At 45.6% G+C, this 20,029-nt stretch overlaps 1 pseudogene; it reads left to right on the top strand.

The window, feature by feature from the left end:
- The first annotated feature begins 1,972 nt into the window (after positions 1 to 1,972).
- On the top strand, positions 1,973 to 9,954 carry LOC123408692 (annotated as a pseudogene).
- The last annotated feature ends 10,075 nt before the right edge of the window (positions 9,955 to 20,029 follow it).

Here is a 20,029-nt window from a genome sequence, read left to right as displayed (position 1 = left end):
CCTATGCTTTCAGTATTAACAAAGTTATTATGTTCGGCAAATGTAGTACCAATGTTGGGCCTTGCCAGACCAGCTTTAATCTAAAACGAATTATCAAGGGGGTCCCCATAACAACCCCGATCGTGTTAGGAGCGCTCAATTATGGAACATAACACCGATAGTCGAAACTAAGGGGGCAAAGGTGGAACAAAACACAAGGCTAGAAAGGTCGGGCCTTCCACCTTTTACCAAGTATATAGGTGCATTCAATTAAATAGCAATTAATGTGGTGATATGACAAGGGACCCATGTTATCACATGGAAGCAACTACACCTGCAACTAGCAACGCTAACACATGGTAAAGCAAGCAGTAACATAGCCAATCAGTGGTTTGCTAGGTGGTGAATAGGTTAAAGGTTTCATGGCAATGTTGGGAAGCTAATATTCAACAGGTGGTAGGCAACGAGACAATAACGATAGAAACGGTAAAACTAGCATGACAATCATAGTAATGGTATCTGGGGAAATGGTCATCTTGCCTGAGATCCTGCTTGGAAGAAGAATGACTCCGTGAAGCAGTCGAACCGACGTAGTCGAATGGGTCCTCACTTTCCGACACGCTTGCGGAACACTATCGAGACAAAGCAAACCGGAAACAAGAATCAACACACGAAATTCACCACACGATGCACAGCACATATGATGCATGAACGGTTGAACATATGCAAGACATGGCATGACAAATCACAACAATCAAACATTACACATTAAGTGAAGTTCAATATGCAACGAGTTGCATATTGACGAAACTCCACATACGAGTTATTTAGTTCTATCCCGATTATTTACTCGACAATATTAAATGTGATTAAAGATGGCAAGAGGTGAACCGTAATTAACCTACCTATCTAGGCAAGAGGTGAAAACCACAGTTTATGAAAGTGCAGTTTTCGATCTGAAGGCATATTGACAACAGCAAAACCATAAGCTACAAGACTCCAAATGGCATGAAAATTGACAACATGCTAGAGAATCATAAAGTCTACAACTAACTCCATTGCACCAACCTCAAAAGAGCTACAGATCACCAGATAAACTCATGCAAAGACAGCAACAAAATATAACAGATCTCAGACTTAGAAATATTTCAGCATCTCCACATCAGCATTATTTCCTAGCAAGTTGAGAGCAAGCAAACCACACCTAAACATGGATTTCTATTGCAACCAAAATTACTAGGGGCTAGAGTAAACATCCAAGAGCAACTCTCTAGTTGACAACTTAATCATAACAAGCACGGAATAAATCCCACAAAATAAACAAAAGGGCAACATGCAAAATATCACGCGAACTAACTTTCTCAAAATCTAAAACTAAATGCACAGATAAATCCTATGGATTTTTTACCCCGAAAACATATAAAACATGTGGGGTTGCATCACAAAAATATCGCCACACGTAAATGCGAGATAATATCCTAAACACGGTATAGCAAACTAGCTACGGAATTCTACATGCAAAAATACCATCGACTACTCTAAAATACATGGCAAAAAGGTTCCTAAAACATGAACATTTATCTACGGCATTCGAGCAATCTGGACACGCACGAGAAATAACTACGGAATAAAAACATAATAGGACAGCACGCGTTTCTAGGCATTCGGCGGCTCAAACCACTCCAAACATGCATGCAAGTCGCAAATTCGTAATCTACGCTAAATTCTACACGAGATCCATATACAACTCGCCTCGATCCGACTTACGGTTAAGAATCTACGAGCGTTTTAATATTCGTCAAATTCCTGGAATTACTTAATTCCGAAAATCCTAAATAACCTAGACGGGCCAAACCCATCTAGTGGGCCAAATCGAGCATGGACACAACTTAGTAAAACACGCCCCGGCGGGGGATAGAGCAGCGGGATCCTCACCTTGGGCCGGCTCGGTCCGGCCTGGAGAGGAGGCGGTGGGCCTGCTCGGTGGAGGCCGATGGGGGCTGCTACTGCTGGGCCGAATAGGGAAGGAGGCCGGCCTGGCTGCGGGGGCACTCTGGGCCGCCGTTGGCCTGCTGGAGCTGGGCCTCCTGGCTCTGGCCCACTCGGACCGAGCGAGCGGCGGGCGAGCGGACGCCTCGTCGTTCTCCTCGGCCGGGAGTTGCTGGCGGTGTTGCACGGTGGCGTGAGGTCGGCGGGAGGCCGTAGGGCGGCGGGGCGGAGCACGGTGAGGAGGACCTCTCCCGGACCGGATTGGACTGGATCCGGTCGGCGGGAGGCGAGGCCCGGCGCGGGAGCAGGGCGCACGGGGTTAGGGTTAGGGTAGGTCTCGGGAAGGAGCTCGGAATGCCGGCGGCGGCTGCCGGAGGCGGGCACGGCGCAGGGATTCGAGGGGGGAGGCGAAGAGGCGGCGCAGAGGGGCTCCGGTGGGGCGAGGCGAGGCCACGGGCGGCGCTAGAGGGGCGAGCAGCTGCGGGCAGGAGGTGCTGCAGCGCTCGGGAGGAGCACCTCGGGCCAGGGAGATGTAGGGCGCCAACGGTGGCTCAGTTCGGGCCCAGACGGGCTCCAGATGGGCCTGGGCGGGCCCGCGGCGGCTGGAGGCTGAGGAGTGAGGAGGTGGGAGGAGAGAGAGCGGCTAGGGTTGCACGGATCCCGAGGCAGGGTTAGGGAGAGGCTAAAGATGGAAGGGGAGGTGTCTATTTATAGACAAAGGGGGGCTAGGTTTAGCGGAATTTCGCCCTGGTTTCAACCACGCGGTCGGAATCGAACAATTCCGAATGCGGGGCGGGCTAAGTGGCCGTGTAGAGTAGGCTAGCCGGGGAAGAGAGGGAACCGGTGCGGCGCGGCAACGCGATTTTAAAACACCGAAAAACGTCCCACGGTAGACCGACGATGGTGCCGCTACGGTCGACCGTTCGGGTACCAGACGGACTCCGATTGCGACGAAATTTGACAGGCGGCCTGCCTATATCTAAATAAGACCGCACGTCAAATTTCAACCCAATCAGAGAAAGTTTTACATACACTTTTAAAAACAAGATTTAAACGATATCGCGGGCGCGTGCGTGTGTGGTCGGCTCAGAACGGACAACGACGAGAACCGGCAACTAACAATGGATGCAACTTTTGAAAACTGGCGGCAACGGGGTGCCGATGCAATGGTTATGATGTGAATGATGCGATGATGATGCGACAAATAAAAATAATCACACGACAGAAACGGAATAAAGGGGGAATCTTCTGGAACGTCGGTCTCGGGCTATCACACCGTGCCGACGACGATTGCATCAACCTTGGAACCATTTCCCACACGCATCGTCACTTCATCCTTCGCCAACCTTCGTTTATTCCGCAGTTCCTGCTTCGAGTTGCAAATGTGAGCAACAGAACCGGTATCAAATACCGAGGCACTACTACGAGAGTTGGTTAAGTACACATCAATAACATGTATATCACATATACCTTGTTTGCGTTGGCCGCCTTCTTATCAGCCAAATACTTGGGGCAGTTGCGCTTCCAGTGACCCATCCCCTTGCAATAATAGCACTCAGTTTCTGTCTTAGGTCCAGCCTTGGGTTTCTTTGTTGGAGGGGCAACATTTTTGCCGCTCTTCTTGGAGTTACCCTTCTTGCCTTTGCCGTTTTCTTGAAATCAGTGGTCTTATTGACCATCAACACTTGATGTTCTTTCTGGATTTCTGACTCCGCGACTTTCAGCATCGCAAATAACTCGCTGGGTGACTTATTCATCCCTTGCATGTTATAGTTCAACACAAAGCTCTTGTAGCTAGGTGGCAGTGATTGAAGAATTCTGTCAGTGATAACCTCTTGCGGAAGTTCAATCCCTAGCTCAGCTAGATGGTTTGAGTACCCATACATTTTGAGCACATGTTCACTGACAAACGAATTCTCCTCCATTTTGCAAGCATAGAATTTATCAGAGGTCTCATACCTCTCGATCCGGGCATTCTTCTCAAAGATGAACTTCAACTCCTGAAACATCTCATATGCTCCATGACGTTCAAAGTGTCGTTGAAGTCTCGGTTCTAATCCATACAAGACCGCACATTGAACTACTGAGTAGTCCTCCTTACGTGCTTGCCAAGCGTTCAAAACATCTTGTTCAGACGTAGCCACTACTGGAAAACAGTTTTTTGCCATCTGCCTAGTCTTCGCCGTCTGCTAGCTGATGGCAAAGAGTGTCTTTGCCGTCAGCTTCAGAAAAACAGACGGCAAAGAACTGGCTGATGGCAAAGAAGGTCTTTGCCAGCAGTCAACTCTTTGCCGTCTGCGGCGGACGGCAAAGAAGGGGCCAGCTGACGACAAAGAAGCTCATCTGGCCGGGGGAACCTTAGGTCAAACTACTCCCTTCTTTGTCGTCTGCTGGCTGACGGCAAAGATGCCAGAGGCAGACGGCAAAGAGTATAGAGCCCTTTGCCGTCCGCCAGCAGACGGCAAAGGTCCTGAATCTAGTAACGGTTGTCCCGCCCCCATCCCAGCCCTCTCTCTCTCTCTCTCTCAAACGGCCACTCTCTCTCTCCTCCCCTGACGCCCAACGCCACCGCCACCGTCGCCCGGCCACCCCCGGCGCCGCCCTGGTGCCCCTGGTGCTGCCCCCGAAGCCCCACAACCCCCCGGCACCCCTGGTGCCACCCTCGAATCCCCACAACCCCCCGGCGCCCCTGGTGCCACCCCCGAAGCCCCACCGCCGGCGCCGCTGCTGCCCCTGGTGCCGCCCCTGCTGCCCCACCCCCGGCGCCCCTCGTGCCGCCCCCGCAGCCCCACCGCCGGCGCCGCCGGCCCAGCCACTGCCCCGCAGGCCCCGCCGCCGCCCCCGCAGCCCCAACACTGCCGGTAAGCCCATCCACCCCCACCCCCTTGTTATTTAGTTATTTGGAGAAGAAGAAGAAGAGGAGGAGGAGGAGGAGGAGAAGAGGAGAAGAAGAGGAGGAGGAGGAGGAGGAGGATAAGAAGAAAAGGAAGGGGAAGAAGAAGAAGAAGAGGAGAAGAAAGAAATAAGAAGGAGAAGAAGAAGAAGAAGAGAAGAAAAAAATAAGAAGGAGAAGAAGAGAAGAAGAAGAAGTAGTTTAATTAGTTGGTAGATTTAGTTAGTTAATTAGTAGATTTAGTAGGTAGTTTAGTGGTAGATTTTGTTTTGTTATTTAGTGGTAGCTAGATTCTTTTTTAGTTACTTAGTGGTAGATTCTGTTTTTGTAATTTTTTTGCTGTTTAGTGCTATCTAGGTTTAGCGATAGGTTTAGTTAGCTTGGTTAGTTAGGTTAGTTAGTTAGTTAGCTTAATAGAAAGAATAAGAAGAAGAGGAGGAGGAGGAGGAGAAGAGGAGAAGAGGAGGAGGAGGAGAAGACAAAAATAAGGAGAAGAAGAGGAGGAGGAGGAGAAGACAAAAATAAGGAGAAGAAGAAAAGAAGAAGAAAAGAAGAAGAGAAGAAGAATACCTTCTCCTCCTGGTGTACAAATTTCATGTCAGTTATTCAAATTTTTTTATGTTGTACTAATTTCTTTTAATCTTTATCATGGCAGGTCACCAGGTGTTGAAAGATGGTGGGCGCTGGTCCAGATCGCTCGACGGGTTCTTCCCAGGCGCCCCGCACGAGGGGTGGTACTTCCCTTCCACCCCCTATCTCTCCGTAGAGCCTTGGCAGATAGTCTGTCGACACCACCCGTGGGTTCTTCTTCGTCGACGGCATTGCCCACTCGGAGAGGTGCTGGTCGGGCAGGGAAGAAGGGGATGGGTACAGGGAGAGGTGGTGGCCGCGGAAGATCCAGGAGGACTGTTGAGCTGTCCTCACCACCACCACCAACTCATTCACCCGAGCATAAGACTACTATGGTCGACCCGTTTGCGGAGGAGGCTACGGGGACTCCATTCCAGGAGCCTGGTGTTGACGGGCATTTGTCCCATGAGACTCCGGTCCAGGAGCAGCCTTGGGTCGAGGTGCATTCGGCCCACGAGACTACGGTTCCGGAGGATCCCCCAACGTGGAGAGGCCCGGATGGGAGACCTGGCCGGATCGGACCGAGTTGCCGGATTGGACCGAGGGTCCGGGTGGCTCAGGGGGCAGGGATGGCGGGGATGAGCTTACAGATAGTGAGGGCGATGTGCAGGTGGACGGGGCCACCGTGTACAAGCGTGGTAGTACACGTCTCCCGGTCGTGCCGGCTACCCGCGAGCAGAGGTTGGTGATTAAACCTGAAGGAGATAGGTAAGTACATTTACTCTTTTTTTAGCTTTTGCCTTCAAGTTTGTTCAAATATCTAATGCGTTGACCTTATCATACTGCAGGGGATGGGTACACCCTCTTGCAGTCCGCACGCCGAACTCCGTCCTTGGTGTGCTTTGCCGGACAAATTTCCTGGGGTTTGTCACGTTGCCTGGTGAGGGTCAGGTTCCTACACTAGGATTTTCCTGGGAGCACTACGAGGCTGCACAGGCCCCGCCGGAGGAGATTATAGATGGTGTCTTGTGCCACACGAGGGCCGAGATGGTGATCAGGAGCTTTTGGGTAAATTATCCTTTTAGACAATCTAAAATTAACAATATAGCTAATTATTGTACTAATCGGTGTTTTCACGTTTGATTGCAGACCTTCTATAGGTGTGAGGATGGATATGAGGAGGAGGCGGCCAGGGTTCTCGAGGTCGAGTGTAGGTGGTTACTACAGAACTTACGCCACGAGGCTCGGCCGCAGGCTATTCGAGACTACTACGCCACGCGTGGTATTAAGAAGCAGAAGAAGGATTGCCGCGGAAAGTTTCTGAAGAAGGAGCAATACATGAAGGTAATTACCTATTCTTAAGTCCTTCTACTTAGTTTTCTTGATTTCATTCATAGGCGTAGCGCTCAAAATTCTTTCTAATAACTTACACGTGCCCCCGAGATGGTGTGCGGATAAGATGGATTGTTGGGAGGCGTTGGTTGATGAGTGGTGCACAGGCAGCTGGCGAGCCGTCCATGAGAATGCGAAGGATCGGCATAGCCAAATGGTTGGTGTGCCACACCATCAAGGCAGCGCCAACTTACTTCAGTTCGGACGAAACTGGGTATGTGATTTGCTTCATGATTCATGCAATTCATGCTTCATGCTAATATTTTGTTCCTCTCTTTTAGGCGCATCACAATAAGACGGAGATGCCACACTTGTACGACCTTTATGGCATGGCCCATACTGCCTCGTACAAGAAGGCGAAGGCATTCTTTGAGCCTGACCTGGATGATCCCAATAACTTCACCAACATATCATCCCACCAGAACCTCGTGGCATACAGGGATGCAGGGAAGGCTACAAAAGGGGATGACTTTAACCCTAGCCAGGAACCTTTGGATCCAGAGCTGGTGATGATATCTGGTGGCGGGAGGCCCCATGGCTCGATAGCCATTGGAGATAGGATAATACGTTGTCCACTCACTCTCCCGGAGATCAAGGCGCGCCAGTCGTGTAGCTGTCCTAAGATAACGCGTTGTCCACGGCCAGTCGATCTTGCCATCGAGGTTAGTTGTATGGACTAAGAACACTTTCATCCATTTCATTATGTGTGTCACCATAGATCATTACTGTGGTAACGAGGAATGGTGTTTCAGGCTGCTCTTCAGAAAGAGAGATTGGCAAACCAGGATGCTCTTGAGAAAGAGAGATTGGCAAGCCAGGCTGCTCTTGAGAAAGAGAGATTGGCAAGTCAGGCTGCTCTTGATGAGAGGGAACAGACCACGGCACGATTGATTGAGGAGGAGAGATCCCGGAATGAGGCGGGTCAACGGGCCCTGTACGATATTTTTGTGGTAAGTTTTATTTCACATTAGCCAAATCATGTGTGTAATGTCTGTTTCATTACTAACTAATACGACCCACTCTTTAGGGTCTCTACGAGAAGAGCGGTCAAGTCCCTCCGCCGATGCCCGTCTTCTCTTTGATTGGCACGCTGAGTTTCATTATAAACTAGTATTAATAATTGAGTGTCATCACTACAAGAAATATGCTCATACATGACGTTTTTTAAGATGTCGTTGATGAATTCGTCATAAATCTATGACGATTTCATCCGAGATCGTCGTAAACCATTTGAGGGGATCAAATCTACATATAAATTACGATGATGTGAGTCAAAAACGTCGTAACCACATAAGATGAGATCGTCATAACTTTTACGATGATTGTAAAAATGTCGTAACATGTTCTAACTATGTTAACATGTCACTCGTGGGTCCATTCTATCCCACCTCATGCTAGTTTGTGAAGCAACCTACTATTCTGTCATTTCAAAAATTCTCGAAAAATTCTCATAAATACTTTGGATCATATATTTCTCAAATATGTGAAAACCTTTTCTTCCATAGTTCAAAAACAATTCAACAATATTCATTTTCCTATTCTGTTTAGAATAGCACTTTGTGAAGGAAGTGTTATTTCTATTTCTTTGATTACCCTCATATTTTGAGGGCACTCTTTCCTATCCAAATCATTGTCTCATGAAAACTTTCGTAAGGATTTGCCTAGTAAATCTTTCTCATCAAATTTCCAAAGTTTGTATTCAGCTAATAGCTTCGTGAAGGAGGTACTAGATAGGAATATCTTGATGATTTGAATTTTTTCCACATCATCTATGTGCCCAAAACATAGATTCCTCTATTTTTAGTATTTGCAAACTACTCCCTCCGTCCCAAAATAAGTGTCTCAAGCTTAGTACAAGTTTGTACTAGAGCTTGTACAAAGTTGAGACAGTTATTTTGGGACGAAGGGAGTATTTTAAATCACTGATTTTCTGAACCAATCAAAACCCTTCCCACGGATCGATGACATGGCGCCCATCCATCCATCCATCCATGTCTTCATCCCACATCCATCCATCCATCTATCTAAAGAAAAAAAACTAAAAAAAGCAACCCAAACCCTAGGTCAGATCCCCCCATCCCGCCCTTCCTCCCTAGTCCCCATCTCCTCGCCGCCGCCGCCACCTCCTCCCTGTCCCCGCCCCCTCCCGATCCCCACCACCTCGTTTGAGGACAGGGACCGCGGGCTGTCCTCGTCGGAGGCGGCGGCGCGGCGGCGCGCGCACGGGCCCAACGAGCTGCTCGACCACCCGGGGCACTCGGTGCTGCAGCTCATGGCGCAGCAGTTCGAGGACACGCTGGTGCACATCCCTCTCGCCGCCGGCGCCGTCTCATTCGCGCTCGTGCTCTCCTCGTCGGCCGGCGCGCTCATGCTCTCGGCCTTCGTCGAGCCGCTCGTCATCTTCCTCATCCTCGCCGTCAACGCCGCCGTCGGGGTCTGGCAGGAGACCAACGCCGAGAAGGCGCTCGAGGCGCTGCGCCAGATCCAGTCCGACCACGCCGCCGTGCTCCGCGACGCCGAGTGGGCGCCCGCCCTCCCCGCGCGCGACCTCATCCTGGGGGACATCGTCATGGTCCGCGTAGGGGACAAGGTCCCCGCCGACATGCGCGTCCTCAGGCTCATCTCGTCGAACCTCCGGGTCGAGCAGGGGTAGCTCACCGGCGAGACCAACTCCGTCAACAAGACGGCCCATGCCGTGCCGGCCGACGATGCCGACATCCAGGCGACTGCATGGTGTTTGCGGGCACCACCGTCGTCAATGGCAGCGCCGTCTGCCTCGTTGTGCATACCGGGATGGCCACCGAGATTGGCAAGATCCACTCGCAGATCCACGAGGCCTTGCAGGAGGACGACGACACGCCGCTCAAAAAGAAGCTCAACAAGTTCGGCGAGGCGCTCACCATGATCATCAGCCTCATATGCATCCTCGTGTGGCTCATCAAGGTCAAGTACTTCTTGACCTTCGAGCTCGACGGATGGGTGCCCAGGAACATCCATCCATCTATCTACATCCATCCATCCATCCATCTACATCTAAGCAATCGTTTTTGTTTGCTAATGTGATAGGTAATACTTGGTGTGGACCGGCTAGACATGATTAAAGGATTCCTGCAAAAGGTGTTGGCCTTTGATAAATTTCTTGTGGAAAACAAGGAATTGGATTCTTAATACAAAGTAGTTCTACTGCAGATTGCAGTGCCAACCAGAAGTGACGTACTTGAATGTAGGATTCATTTCTATGGTTTATAATTTGTCCGTGCCTTCTATGCAAATAACTCGCATGAAGAATATTTACTTACTTGAATGGGTTTATAATTTAGTACAATGTGATATCATGCTTCAGAAATAATATACCTTCTAGGCTTCTACTAGCTGAAGTAATGGAACTCCCAAATTTGTTGTTGACACTTCTTGTGAATGAAATAGAAGATGCGGTAATGCTTGAAGTGTTTTGTCCAGAACATAAATTTTTGCATGATTGGGTTCCTTAGAATATTTCAGAGTACTGTTTTTAGTAATCATTGAACGCATATTACTATTGGTAATTCTCTACTTTTAATTCGCAAAATAAAAATGCCTCATTAAGATTTAAGGGTCCAAGTCCCAAGAGTCTAATACCACACACACAGTCGGCCATTCCTAAGTTTTGCATCCTAATGAACTTCTTTTCTGACAGAAAATAATGCTACTCTGATACTGATGACATAATTACAATCAATTCCCTCACACCCTTAGCTCTTCAAATTATATATGTTTTGGGTTTTCACACATTTGGTACCTCTGCCCGGCGAAAACATAGGGGTTAATCATGTTGTGCAATTCTATTCAGGCCTCGTTCAGGGAACTACCCGAAGACGTGCTTGATAGCCTCTCACCGGAGCAAGTTCTGAACTGCAGCAGCCTCTCCTTCCAACGGCAACCAAGGTAACCTAGACCTCTTTCATCTCTTCTGCTTCGATTTATTGTTGAGTCGCTGGCCTGTTGTTGCTCGTCAAGTGTTGCTGCTGCTGTGCTCTGCCTCTGCTGATTGCTTACGTTGTTCATGTGCTGCTGCTGCTGATTGATGTTTATGTGATGCTGCTGCTAATTGCTTATTGTTGTTGCTGCTGCTGCTGTGCTCTGCCTCTGCCGATTTCTTATGTTGTTCATGTGCTGCTGCTGATTGATGTTCGAGGGGTTCGTGGACGAGGAGTCCGATGGCGAGGTCAAGCCCTTCCCTGTTGGTAGGAGCGGCTTCTCCGGAGGTAAAGAAAGGGCCCCTATCAGCCCCGCGTCGGTTTGGGTGCTTCTGTTTGCCCTGCCCCTCTGATCTCTGAGGTGAATAGACGGTTTCTTGGGCCCGTCGTGCGATGGATGGATCCGGCGTCTAGGCCGCCTCTTCGGAGATCCGTTGGATTTCCTGCTCTGTTCAGGATTTGGGGTGGTAGATTTGAGTCGTTTGGTGGGTTGGTGGTCGGATTCGCAGCACTAGCTAGATGTAATGTTGATTTGTGCTAATTTTATGTGAATGCTCATTGCAACTTAATTACCCCGATTTCATATCTAAACTTTTCCTTTGTCATGTGACTGAGATATATCTAGAAAAAGATCCTTGATGCAACTCCGATGACTGATTAGAGAAGCTTGATGTTTATTTTTGTGAAAAATATGGTGTTGTATCCCCCCGCAAAGAAAAAAAAGAAGGAAAATATGGTGCTGTAGATGTGGCTTGTTCTGGAAAACTTTTATCTCCCCTCCCCCTGGGATTTCTCTGCACTTAGGTTCTCTGCAATATTTTGAGGGTGGAAACTTCTCTCATGGTGTATTGACTTTATCATTGCTAGTAGCTAAATCACAAATGTTTGTTTATAGCTACACTGACCAGACGTTTAGGCGTGTTTGATGAATTTTTTCTCTCTTAAAGCATGAATTAACAGAAATCATAATTCGTAAGATAGACCAGAAACAGACCTATTGGTGTTAATTGTCGTTGTTCAACAGTGGTGAAGTGAGAAACAGGTGTTCTAACTTCCAAATCTTGACTGGCTTAAGTTAATGTATATGGCACATTTACAGTTTCTCATTTGCAAGTATATTTATGGATCGTTGTTTATTAGTCAAGGTTCTACTTGGTGCTAGTTTCCCGATCCCCACACTGATTATTGTGATGATGATCATGGTATTTATTGCGGATCAGTTGCTGGTTCTGTCAACTTTTTTCCATGGGTGTGGATATCAAGATTTTGATGTACTCACATCTGTCTTTAGTTCTGCATTATGTGATAGTGAATTATAATGCGATCCTTTTGTTTGAGTAATTATTTCATTTTAATGAGATTGAAGCCTATTACTAGTTTCAATGCTCTTTAAAATATCCTAACTGATAAGGATAAGATGAATAAGTCTCATTGATCTAAACATTGTCCTCTTTACCAGTTCATTTTGCTTGGAGTTGTTCCATTCCCTAGGGACGTTCCATTTTTGACATCCAAATGGACTGATCGTCTCTTTACTTAGAAAATATAGTTACTTATGGCTCTCTGGTACATGTACAGACGAAACCACCCTGTTTGCCAGTTTACCTTCATCTGAACTGATCGTCTTACCTCTCCTTCCTCATTAATTTAAAGATGGTAGTTTAAAAGATCAAGAAAATAGGCAAAGGCTTTTTTATCTTTGATCTTGTACTTTACAAGAGATCTTCCATATCTGAGCAAGCCTGGTTAACTGGTTAACTTGTGTAAATAATTAAAAAAATTACATGTAAATTTGACGGTTTTATGACTTCAAATGCTTATTGTTTATGACAAACCTAGGGTTAGGAGTCCTTAGTTCGCTTTCAGTTTTTGGTGGAGGTTTCGGTCTTGCTTTTTTGCTCAAGTTCTGGCGTCTAGGTTGGATTTACACTTCCTTCTATGCTGCTGCCACTACAAGCTGTTTGATTTTTTATAACAAGTACATTCCATCTTGACTCCCCAGATCATTACTCATAACTCAGATTAAAGCTGACGCTAGCTACTGGCTCCTCCCTGAGCTGTTTTTGTTTTGTCTAGTATTAGCCCTAGTGGTGTTTGTCAGTGCTCGGTTCAGGTTTTGTTTGGTTGGTTGTGACTTGTATTTTCTTGTCAGCCGTTCGGTCGATGGTTTGATATACTAAACGCTCTTTCTTCTTCTATAAACTTTGAATGGTGTTTTTTTCGGCAGGTGGTTGCTATAACAGTGTTCTTCTTGCTGTGTATAGCAGTCTATGCTTTCTTGTCTCCGTTTCTTGGGAAGAACTTGTATCAGTATATTGCAATCGATGTTTATAGTTTCCTGGTAAGGTTCCACTTCCTCTATTTTCATGCATGGATCGGATCCTAGAGTATATTTCATTTAATATGCCTCTGGTATCTATTTCTTTTTATCATGCCTTATCGGTACTGATTCTATATGTTAGATGTACTGCTATTAATCATGCTGACCCTCACATCCTGATTACTGTCAATGGTGCACTAATCTATAAATCAGAAGGTATGTCCTGATACCTGATTAAACTGCTATTGAAGTTTGAGTGCTAATGCAGCATATCATTTTGATTAAAGATTAATAGTAGGCAATGTAAACTGTAGTCAATAATTCAGGTAAATACTTAAAGATTCATAGTAGGCTATGTAAACAGTAGTCCACACAAAAAGTACGTCGTTGTTTCCATGGTATTTTTTCTTTGTAGGCAATATTACAGTCTAATGTTTTTTTTGTTTTGTCTCTTTCTCTGTTGCTAGGAAAGTGGTGAGAAGATGTCGATGATGCCTACTTGGGACATTCAAATCAACACAACATAAAAATTTCTGAACCTATGTCTCATAGAAGAGTGGAATGAACTCCATTGTTAGCAGATGTGCCATTGTTTTATTGTGGAATTCTCTCTGTTCTTGCTATATTTCTGTGTAAGGAAATGTATTCATGAGATGAGTTATTGTGTTATGTAAACTTGGGAGATGTATTATGTGATGTAATATGATGGATGATTTTAATTTGACTTGGAGTTTTCTTGATTTGAATATGAAATAGTATTGGATTTAATATTGGACAAATAATTGGGTTGAAAAGGCCCAACAAATAGAAAAGAAACCAAGTTCTGGAACGAAAAGTTGTTGAATTTAAAAATGGAAAAAGGCCAAAATTGAAACTGGACCAAATGTATTTGGGCACTAAAAGGCCGGGGCCCAAATTATAAGGATACAAAAAGAATTTGAAGAAAAAATATTAAAGTGGCTGTAAATAGGCTAAGGCCCAAAAGGAAGCCCAATAAGAAAAAGCTCAAGAAAATAAAATCAGCCCATGTGATCAATTGAAATGGGTTGGGCTGATTTCAACCTTGACGATTTGATTTCGTCTTAATTTTGCCACGTAGGACTGCCACGTAGGATTGGGTTAGATTGCCAACGACAATTTAGGATCGTCGTAAAGGTTACGATGATCCAGGAATCATCGTAAAAGTTACGACGATTTCGATCAAAACGTCGATGTTGTTCATTTCTGACGCTCCGTTCTCGACGCTTGGTTTTTCGTCGTAAGATCGTCGTAAACTAAAAACCGTGACGATGTAGCGACGAAAATATAGCGTCGTGTATTAGCATATTCCTTGTAGTGCATCATGCAAAGTGAGACATTGCAAAATATCTATTCTGCACAATAACTCCCGAGCGACATCGCACAACCCTTCTCCAGGTGTTTCTCCTCCTTGATGACCACTACAGTAAGTTTCACTTCTCCTCTTTCATATTATCCTTGCCTTAATTTCCCCAACAACGACATAATTAGCCCATTTAGCCCCAAAAAGACATAGTTAGCTAATTTAGCTCCAAGAAGAGGAGAAGAGGATTAGAAATAGGACCTATGAAAAGAAAGAAGAAGAAGAAGAAGAGAAGAAGGAGGAGGAGGAGGAGAAGGAGGAGAAGGCAAAGGACCTTCTAGTCCTTCTCCTCCTCCTCCTCCTTCTCCTCCTTCTTCTTTATTTCTTCTTCTTCTCCTCCTCCTCCTTTTTCTTCTCCTCTTTCATCTTCTCCTTGCCATAATTTCCCCAACAATGACATAGTTAGCCCATTTAGCTCCAAAATGCCATAATAAGCTCAAAATGGCATAAGAACCTTGGTTAGCTCATTAATATTATATACTTAGCTTGTTTTCCTCTAAAATGAGATAATTAGCCCATTTAGCTCCAAAAAGACATAGTTAGCTAATTTAGCTCCAAGAAGAGGAGAAGAGGATAAGAAATAGGAAAAATGAAAAGAAAGAAAGAAGAAGAAGAAGAGAAGAAGGAGAAGGAGGAGGAGGAGAAGGAGGAGAAGGCCAAGGACCTTCTAGTCCTTCTCCTCCTCCTCCTCCTTCTCCTCCTTCTTCTTTATTTCTTCTTCTCCTCCTCCTCCTCCTCTTTCTTATCCTCTTTCATATTCTCTTGCCTTAATTTCCCCAACAATGACATAATTAGCCCATTTAGCTCCAAAATGCCAAAATAACCTCAAAATGGCATAAGAACCTTGGTTAGCTCATTAATATTATATACTTAGCTTGTTTTCCTCTAAAATGGGATAATTAGCCCATTTAGCTCCAAAAAGACATAGTTAGCTAATTTAGCTCCAAGAAGAGGAGAAGAGGAGAAACGAAAAGGAAGAACAAAAAGAAGAAGAGAAAGAGAAGAGAAGGAGAAGGAGAAGAAGAAGAAGGAGGAGGAGAAGAAGGAGAAGGAGGAGGAGGAGGAGGAGGAGAAGGCCAAGGACCTGCTAGTCCTTCTCCTCCTCCTCCTCCTTCTTCTTCTTTATTTCTTCTTCTTCTTCTCCTCCTCCTATTTCTTCTCCTCTTTCATATTCTCCTTGCCTTAATTTCCCCAAAAATGACATAATTAGCCCATTTAGCTCCAAAATGCCATAATAACCTCAAAATGGTATAAGAACCTTGGTTAGCTCGTTAATATTATATACTTAGCTTGTTTTCCTCTAAAATGGGATAATTAGCCCATTTAGCTCCAAAAAGACATAGTTAGCTAATTTAGCTCCAAGAAGAGGAGAAGAGGAGAAGAAATAGGAAAAATGAAAAGAAAGAAGAAGAAGAAGAAGAGAAGGAGGAGGAGGAGGAGGAGAAGGAGGAGGAGAAGGCCAAGGACCTTCTAGTCCTTCTCCTCCTCCTCCTTCTTCTCCTTCTTCTTTATTTCTTCTTCTTCTCCTCCTCCTCCTATTTCTTCTCCTCTTTCATATTCTCCTTGCCTTAATTTTCCCAACAATGACATAATTAGCCCATTTAGCTCCAAAATGCCATAATAAGCTCAAAATGGCATAAGAACCTTGGTTAGCTCATTAATATTATATACTTAGCTTGTTTTCCTCTAAAATGGGATAATTAGCCCATTTAGCCCCAAAAAGACATAGTTAGCTAATTTAGCTCCAAGAAGAGGAGAAGAGGAGAAGAAATAGGAAAAATGAAAAGAAAGAAGAAGAAGAAGAAGAAGAGAAGAAGGAGGAGGAGGAGGAGGAGGAGGAGAAGGAGGAGAAGGCCAAGGACCTTCTAGTCCTTCTCCTCCTCCTCCTCCTTCTCCTCCTTCTTCTTTATTTCTTCTTCTTCGCCTCCTCCTCCTCTTTCTTCTCCTCTTTCATATTCTTCTTCTCCTCCTCCTCCTCATCCTTCTTCTCTTCTTCTTTTTTCTTCTTACTTCTTCTATTTATTCTTCAATTTAGCTTATTTGTCATATATATGTTCTTCTTCTTCTTCTTCTGACTTTCTTATTCCCATTTTGCAGATTGGATGTACTACATGCATGGAAGCTGGCATTGGAGTGCTTTAGTTTCCGTTTTTATTTGAGTTGATGAACAATGTGGAACTATATGTATATGTATATATGGATGAACAATATATGTGCAACTATATGTATGTATATATGGATGAAACTTTGTATGTGTTGGTTCTTTTGATATATGGGATGTACGTTGATGAACAAATGGCATTGATGAGCTTTATATGTATATCATATATGTGTTGTGACCTATTTATCATATATGTGCTATGAATTATATGTATATGTGCTGTGAAATAGAAAAAATAAACAAAAATGTGACAATATAGGCTCTTTGTCGTCTGCCAGCTGATGGCAAAGGCCTTTGTCGTCAGTTGGCAGACGGCAAAGGTGCCACGTGGCGCCCAGCTGTGCAACGTGGGCAGTAGCAGCTGGCCATGTAGTATCTTTGTCGTCTGCTTCCAGGGGCAGACGGCAAAGAAGAGGGCACAGAGGAGGGGGGAGGGGTAGGCAGACGGCAAAGAGTGGAGGGGCGGAGGAGGAGGCAGACGGCAAAGGAGAGGGGGAAGGCAGACGGCAAAGAAGAGGGGGGAGGCAGACGACAAAGAAGCCTCTGTTAGCCCCTAACGGAGGCAATGCCTGTCGACTGCCGTCTCGACCACTTTGCCGACTGCTCCTATGAAAAGCTGACGACAAAGCTCTTTGTCGTTCGCTTTGGGGAGACAGATGACAAAGAAGCTACAACGCCGTCGTAGGCTGACGCAGAAATTTTGCCGGCCGTGAGATTCTTTGTCGTCTGTGATATTCTCTTTGCCGTCCGGGATTGACTCTTTGCCGTCTGTGATGGCAGACGGCAAAGAAGCTAATTCATGTAGTGAGCGGGTGGTTCATCTCCTAGCGCTGCATCAAGGACATAATTCTTTTTCCTAGCTTGTAGGATAAGCCTCAGATTACGAGCCCAGTCTCCAAAGTTGCTACCATCATCTTTCAGCTTAGCTTTCTCTAGGAACGTATTGAAATTCAGGGTTGCTACTGCGTGAGCCATTGATCTACAACATAAAATATTGCAAAGTTTACTTAGACTATGTTCAAGACAATTAGAGTTCAGCTAATCATATTACTAATAAACTTCCACTCAAATAGACATCCCTCTAGTTATTTGAGTGTGACGTGATCCAAATTCACTAACTCAAGTCCGATCATCACGTGAGTTGAGTGTAGTTTCAGTGGTAAACATCTCTATGTTAATCATATCAACCATACGATTCATGCTCGACCTTTCGGTCTCATGTGTTCCGAGGCCATGTCTGTACATGCTAGGCTCGTCAAGTTTAACCCGAGTGTTCCGCGTGTGCAACTGTCTTGCACCCGTTGTATGTGAACGTTGAGTCTATCACACCCTATCATCACGTGGTGTCTCGAAAGGACGAACTGTCGTAACGGTGCACAGTCGGGGAGAACACAATTTTATCTTGAAATTTAAGTGAGGGATCACCTTATAATGCTACCATCATTCTAAGCAAGATAAGGTGCATAAAAGGATTAACATCACATGCAATTCATAACCGGCATGATCATCATCATCGGCGCCACATCATGATCTCCATCATCGTGCCGCCATCGAGGTTGCCGTGCTATCTATGCTATTACTACTAAAACTATAACCTAGCAATATAGTAAACACATCTTCAAACACAAACGTTAGTTTAAAGACAACCCTATGGCTCCTGCCGGTTGCCGTAGCATCAATGTGCAAGTCGATATTTAACTATTATAACATGATCATCTCATACATACAATATATCACATCATGTCTTTGGCCTTTTCACATCACATGCATACCCTGCAAAAACAAGTTAGGCGTCCTCTAATTTGTTGTTGCATGTTTTACATGGCTGCTATGGCTATCTAGTATGATCGCATCTTACTTACGCAAAAGCCACAACGGTGATATGCAAATTTCTATTTAACCTTTCTCCAAGGACCGCCACGGTCAAATCCGATTAACCTAAAGTTGAAGAAACATACACCCGCCAGTCATCTTTATGCAACAAGTTGCATGTTCGTCGATGAAACTAGTCTCTGGTAAGCGTATGAGTAAGGTTGGTCCGGGCCGCTTCAATCCAACAATACCGCCGAATCGAGAAAAGACTAAGGAGGGCAGCAAATCGAACATCAACGCCCATAAAAACTTTTGTGTTCTACTCGAGATTACATCTACGCATGAACGTAGCTCATGATGCCACTGTTGGGGAACGTTGCATGGGAAACAAAAAAAATCCTACGCACACGAAGACCTATCATGGTGATGTTCATATACGAGAGGGAGATCGGATCCACATACCCTTGTAGATCACTAAGCGGGAAGCGTTAAGAAACGGGGTTGATGTAGTGGAACAACTTCGTGATTCAAATCATCGTCGTCCCACGATCCATCCCGATCTAGCACCGAACGGACAACACCTCCGCGTTCAGCACACGTACAGCTCGATGACGATCTCCGCCTTCTTGATCCAGCAAGATAGACGGGGAAGTAGATGAGTTCTCCGGCAGTGTGATGGCACGCCGGTGATGGTGATGATTGCTACTGCAACAAAAGACCTTCCAACGGCGCCAGAAACATGTGCTGACGGCAGACTGTTCTTGTCTCGATACTCCTCAGCAACGGCACCAGGAATCCTTCTGCTACGGCTACGCCTTTAGGGACTTCCTAGGCAAATATGCAAAGGATTTCCTCATGGCCTTGGAGCCTTGCGTTGGTGTTCCCTTGAAGCGGAAAGGGTGATGTAGTGCAGCGGTGGTAAGTATTTCCCTCAGTTTTGAGAACCAAGGTATCGATCCAGTGAAGGAGTATCACAAGTACCTGCACAAACACAAAAGGCTTGCTCCCAACGCTATGAAGGGGTTATCAATCCCTTATAGATTGTTTGCCAAGTGAGAACTGAAAGCAACAAAGTAACAAAGCAAAGTAAAAGCGAAAGTGGAAACGATAGGTGTGAATAGACCCGGGGGCCGTAGTGTTCACTAGTGGCTTCTCTCATGAAAGCAAGTAGACCGTGGGTGAACAAATTATTGTCGAGCAATTGATAGAACCGCGCAAAGTCGTCACGTCATCTATGGCAATGATTATATCTATAGGCATCACGTCCAAAACAAGTAGACCGATACTTTCTGCATCTACTACTATTACTCCACACGTCGACCGCTATCCAGCATGCATCTAGCGTATTAAGTCCAAAAGAACAGAGTAACGCCTTAAGCAAGATGACATGATGTAGATGGACAATCTCATATCTACGACAAAGCCCATCTTGTTACCCTTGATGGCAACTACACGATGTGTGCCTTCCTGCCCCTACTGTCACTGGGAAAGGTCACCACACGGTATGAACCCAAAACCAAGCACTTGTCCCATTGCAAGAATCATAGATCTAGTTGGCCAAACAAAACCCAATACT

Source organism: Hordeum vulgare, chromosome 7H, assembly GCF_904849725.1.
Source record: "Hordeum vulgare subsp. vulgare chromosome 7H, MorexV3_pseudomolecules_assembly, whole genome shotgun sequence".
Lineage (NCBI taxonomy): Eukaryota > Viridiplantae > Streptophyta > Magnoliopsida > Poales > Poaceae > Hordeum > Hordeum vulgare.
Note: the sequence above shows the minus strand (reverse complement) of the source record. Positions and strands in the feature narration are given on the sequence as shown.